Source organism: Felis catus, chromosome B1 (genome assembly GCF_018350175.1).
Source record: "Felis catus isolate Fca126 chromosome B1, F.catus_Fca126_mat1.0, whole genome shotgun sequence".
NCBI classification, from domain to species: Eukaryota; Metazoa; Chordata; class Mammalia; order Carnivora; family Felidae; genus Felis; species Felis catus.
Genome location: NC_058371.1, coordinates 106752720 through 106759081, shown reverse-complemented (window position 1 = coordinate 106759081; position 6362 = coordinate 106752720).

The window sequence follows — 6362 nt, the reverse complement described above, 5'->3', positions numbered from 1 at the left end:
TTTTCTCATACCAATGGAGTGAAACATTCCATATATAAGCCCTTACTATCGCAGAGATTATGCAACTCCAGGTGAAAATAGTTACTTTGATTAGATCAGAGTTCAGTATTCCAATCTACTAGCTTAATTGCTGTATATGATTTTATTTGTGAAAAGCTCATTCTAAGTGTTTCAAATTAAAACAATTAGAGGTTTATAAAAATTAAGATGTAAGTCCAAGGAAGAGACAAGAATAGTTCATTTGAATTCTCTGAACTTCACCATCATCTCATATAAATAGAGAAACAGAACTAACATTTTAAATATAGGAAAATGTATTGTTAGTTATAAGGCTAAGAATTTTATTAGTTATCTAAAGATTTATAATAATTGACAGGAACTGTTTAAGATTTGTTCCCTTCCTAGAGTAAGCCAATTTTATGTTTATAGTTTTTTAGAAATATCTGTCTTAAGTAACAAGATTAAAATGATACATTCATTTTCGATTGTGGTTTTGTGCTTCCCTGGGTTACTGAAATAACCTTGGTTCCCAAATAAAACTGAATTACCTGTCCATCTGAATAAGTTAGAGGATAGAAATTTGGACACACGAACAGAGGAATGTCTGAAGACGATATGCTCAGATACAGAAATACTCAAATAATGGTAACTGAAACAAAACACTTTAAGTGCCCCAAATAAAGGAGAATCAGATTAGCTGAGCAGAGGTTCACTCAACATGGAGAAGGGCTCTCTATTCCAGATATAGTCTTATACAGCAGTGCAAGGTCAGGAAAGAAAGTTTTACCTCAATTTTTATTTTGGGTTTTTCCACATGGTTGGTAAAATAAAGGCTAGGTATGCCATGAATCAGGGAACAGTTCTCGAAGATTTTTTATTAGAGGTCAACAATAGGTATACACATACATGCATTTTAGAAGAAACCAGTATCTAGTTCTGCATAAATCCATGCTATTAGATATTTTAAATGCCAAAGAATATTTGCAATTAGTATATGCTGTAGAAATTAGCTTCAGAAATTACTAGAAGTTATTGGTTTAGTTCTAAAGTTTTCTTAAACTTAAAATGCATATATATATGTATATATATGAGCATTTGTTACTAGGACTTTTTATTTCTTTTAATCTAACACTGGATGGTAATGCCAGCTGAAGTTAATATGTAAAAGTGGACAATTGGCTTTCACTGTTATTTTTATGAAGTACATTTCATATAAAAACTAAGTTATGAGTTATGGAGGATTTGTTCTTTTACTCCAAGAACACTTTTCTTGGCTGAACACTTTAGTCTCATATGCTTTTTATTAAACTGGCCTTGAATTCTGTGTTCCCTCTTCTGATTTCATAAGCTGAAAATGGACTAAGCATCTATATAGGCACCATAAATTCAGTATGTATAAAACTGAAAAGTCATAATGACCTCTAATGCATTTCATTATACCTTGGACCCTTCTACCAACACCTTGCAACTTACAGCAAATACCTGGAAATCATGCTCAATTAAATGCTCTTCAACACTGTTGTGGCCTGACTTTTTTTTTTTTTAAGTTTTATTTATTTGGGGAAAGAGAGGGAGAAGGATGGAGAAAGAGAAAGAATCCCCATCAGGCTCTGAGCTGTCAGCAGAAAACCAGACGTGAGGTTCAAACTCATGAAGCATGAGATAGGGGTCTGAGTGGAATTTGGACACTTAACTGACAGAGACACCCAGGCAGCCCCTGACCTCTTTTAAAAACAGGAGGAACCTCCACCCAACTTTGGTTTGAATATACAGACACATGATGATAAAAACATTGAAAAGATACAAAAAGATTTACCATCCTTAAATAATTGAGGTCTCAGAGATGAGCAGTCTCAAGAAAGTCCACAAAGCTTGAATAAAAGGAAGGAGAGCATTTGGGCTGGGGCTTATATTGTTGTCAGGGGCAGGGTGGGGAGGGCGGGGGGGAGGGGCGCTGGGTGAGGATTCCCATAGGAAGGCAGGAAATTGGGTGGTCTGAATCTCCTGCAGGTGCTAAAGGGGAAACACTTGGGCTCCCTTACCACCTTGCCCAGGTGTGGGGCTCAAGAGGCAGAAACCATGAGGTTTGAAAGCTGTTTACAGTCAAACATCAAAATAGAATTTAACTCTATTACCAATAAAATCACTAACATGTTCTTACAGTTTACCACCCAAATTTTATTTCCCTCTCCACTTTCATGATCCCTTTTTAAGAAGTTATCATCTTTGCTGGATCTCTATGATAGATTTCTGACTCATCATATTATAACTGTAGTTTTTCATTCAGATTCTATTTTTCACACTTATAGTTTCTAGAACACAGTAAGAACTAGTGTTCCCCATAGCATTACTTCCTCCAAAAACCTTTTGTGCTTAAATAAAACTGAAGGACATCTTTACTGTTATACATGCAACCTCTTTACCTACGTTTTTATGTATCCATCAACCCATCTCCCTCAATAAGCATTTTAAAGAGAAGCCATGCCTCCCTATTACTGTATCATGTTAATTACCTGTGTCTGGCATATGAATAGCAATAAGAGCTTCTGAAAATTAGAACATTTAGGGCTCAGAACCATGAAGATCCTAATCTTGATTAGAGACTCCCTGCCATGGAGTTAGTTTTCTGAGATTAAATCGAATGTGTGACTTAGAATTAGACCAAATAATTCAAATTATTTAAATGCACCGAATTAGGAATTAGAGCAAATCTCAAAGAATTTAAAATACATCTTTTCAGTCTTTATGTAATTTATAAATATGTTTCTACCTAGTGATGAGCACCTGATAAAGTATTTTATATTTGGTCAATTCCTCCCAAATAGGTTTAGTAGGCTTCTTACATTGCTTTCTCTTAGGAAATAGATTCACCTAAAGAACAGAAAGGCACTCCCTGCTTTGAATAAAAGTGTGTCTGCATTAAAACTCATTAATGGCCAGACTACCATATTCTAAACCAGCAGTATATTAGCATTCGAATAAAAAATTGAAAGGTTTTCAACATATTTCAAAATGGAAACATTAGACAAATTTATGTATATCCTATTTTTTCCCAGCATGCAATACATTTGGACCATTAATTCAGCTGCACAAACAACACCAGATCTCAAAATTAACTAGCTGAAAACTTAAATAAAACTTTATAATTATTTTTGTATTATGTTAAAGGGGAGAGATTAAATGTCAGAATATATGAAGTGTTGTTTTATTTTGTCTTCACACACTTACCTGATAACATTTAGTGCATTCTTAGCTTATTTAATAAGGGTAATTAATATTACTAATAGTTGGAAGATATTAATACCCAGAGGGGAAAAATGCATCTTTAACAAGATGTAAGTTTACTCTCTGATATGATCCTAGATATTATTCAAAACTGACACTGCTTTACAGAATAAAGATTAGGAATCAAATGTGTCTGCTTTCATTTGTGAGTACTCAGTACACAACATAAAAGAGATAGGATCATCCAGAGATTTGGTTGAAAACTAAAATAATTATATGTCACTTTTGTTTATATTTTATTAATAAACTACAAGTTGTTATGTAACACAATACATTCAAAATATTAAACATCTTCAAATAATTATTTTTCTTTATTTACAAGCAGGAGTTTTACACAATTTGAAATGTAATTTAAAAAAAAATTAACATTTATTCATTTTTGAGAGAGAGAGACAGCATGCGAGCAGGGGAAGGGCAGAGAGAGAGGGAGACACAGAATCTGAAGCAGGCTCCAGGCTCTGAGTTGGCAGCACAGAGTCCGATGTGGGGCTCGAATCCAGGAACCAAGAGATCATGACCTGAGCTGAAGTCAGATGCCTCAGCATCTGACTTGGGTGACTGAGCCACCCAAGTGCCCCTAAATGTAATTTAAACAAAGCATAATGGTCTTCATATGTGTATCCATTTGTGTTTCATAAATTTTGAAAGTCAATTTATTTTATGTTATTTTTTAAAGTTTATTTTTTTTATTTTGAGAGACAGTGTGTGCATGAGTGAGCTGAGGAGGGGCAGAAAGAGAGGGAGAGAAAATTCCAAGCAGACTCTGCACTGTCAGTGGGAGCCCAGAGCCCTATGTGGGGCTTGAAAGATGAACGATGAGATCATGACCTGAGCTGAAACAAAGAGTTGGCTGCTTAACCAACTGAGCCACCCAGGCACCCCTGGAAAGTCAATTCAAATCTTCATTTTTTATGAGCATGATTACAGTTTGTGCATGTTTCTACCTACTTAAGTTAATTTTCAGAGATCTAAAATAATACTACATAAAATAAGTAGCATATTTGGCTTTCCAAAAAATCTGAATTTTCCATATACATGAATTTTAATTCATAAAAACTATTTAATTATTATCAAGATATATTCATCTTAATTTCATATTTAAGTTTATTAAACTAGTTATATGCCTTAAAGGTAGATAGTTTTTTTTCAAAGAGATGTTTTAGAAAATGGTATCCACTTGGTAACTGTGGATTCACATAGAGAACAATTTAAAGATCAAGACAAGTAGTATGTTTTCATATTGCCTTCATTTTCATAGTTCAAGTTTCAATATATGATATAGTTGTTCGGTCTGAGGAAGAAAAAATTTGAAATTTCAATGTAATAGATACCTAACAAGTATCATTGGTGATCATCATTGCTTCCTCCTTCCCTTAAAAGATCATCAGTATTTACAACAATGGGCTTACACAAAGACAGTGCTAGCCCTTCCCTGAAAGGGAGATGGACATCAGTAAAGAAAGACACTCTTTCCCAACCAAAAATCAAGTTGCTTCCAAAAAAGATAACCAAATGTAGGCTAAGAACTTATTCCTCTAAGCTAATAAGGACTGTGTTAATTCTGGCCACACCATAGACCCATGTGTGGGTTACTGTTATAGACTCAAATTGAACTAGACAGTGTTTGGATGTAGCTTAATACCTTAATTTTGGATGACATTTTTAAATGGGTTTCTGTTATTACTGAGATTCAGCTTCTAGGTGTGTATTTCATTCAGACCCAGTCATATTATTTGTAACCTAGCAACAATATTTAGTCTTTTACCCCTCCTGCTAAATTCCTTGCAACCTTTACAAAAGGTCTTGAGCCATTATATTCACTGAGAAGTCTTGGTCTGAAATAAAAGTGGGTGTAACTTCTGATAATACTTATTTATAAAAAGTAGTCTGTTTTCAGTACTGAGGAAAAATGAACTGTCACTGAATTTTATTCATGTTTCTTGGACATCCTCAAGTGTTGATGGACTTCCATACAGCCCTCATATTTCTAAAGAGCTGGTTGGTATGCATTCGTCTCACTTCCATAGCAGGAGATAATTCCCGAAGAACATTCTCTTCCTCCCACAAATCCATTCACAGGGACTCATTAACACTAGCTCAATATCCAGCCTTTCATATTTATATGAAGCTATTTGGCATATTTTCTTTTCTCTTCTTCTTAAACAAGTGTGGCCATAAAAAAAGTATGTTCTTCGTTCTTCTTTCTGCAGCTGCAAAGAATGTTCAACTGGTCAAAGCTTGCTTACCTTGAAGATTGTGTATTCTGGGGATAAGTTCCATCTGGAAGACAACTGATAGCATAATTTCTCGGAGACTCATCACATATAAAATGTAAATCATAATACTTATTCACTTGGCTTTTCTGAAGACACAAGATCATACAGTTGGTAACTCTTAGGGATAATGGTGGTGGTAATGATAAAAGGTGAAGACTAAGGATCCAGAAGATACTACACTAGCCCATGCCCAGCAATAAACATGAGTCTTTATAGGAGTGAGACTTGAACTTTTTTATTAAGGCATATCACAGTTTAAACAGAAAAAATGGCTTCTTATTCTAATTAAGCATTATGTGTGAGTATGGTAATATTTAGAATACACTTTTCAGGAGTCTAGTTTAATAACTGCTGACACAGTAGATATTCTACTCTAAAAATTTACCACTTGTATCCTGCATTTGGAAGGAGTACAGTAGATTTTAAAACTGTCTTTTTAATTTTGTTCTTGATATGAGAGTGTATTAATAGCATTGCTCAATATTTATCATTTCTAATTTTAATCTAGTAAAAACAGTTATGGAACTTACCATTTTGTTTGAATGCAGAGTCATCCTTTAGGAAAACAAACAGCTCCCTGCTGAGACTATTTGATAACACATTTTTTTTCATGTGCTATTTAATTTGCCAGTCAATGGATAGAGTTAGAAGTAATATTATAGGTATTAAAACTCCAAAATTGTAGGAGAAATGGACACTACACTGCAAGCAAAATTTTTCACTGGAACTGGTCTCACAGTCATGCCAGAAGAATTTTTAAAAATACATCAATATCAGTGAATGTATCACACTAAAGGGACA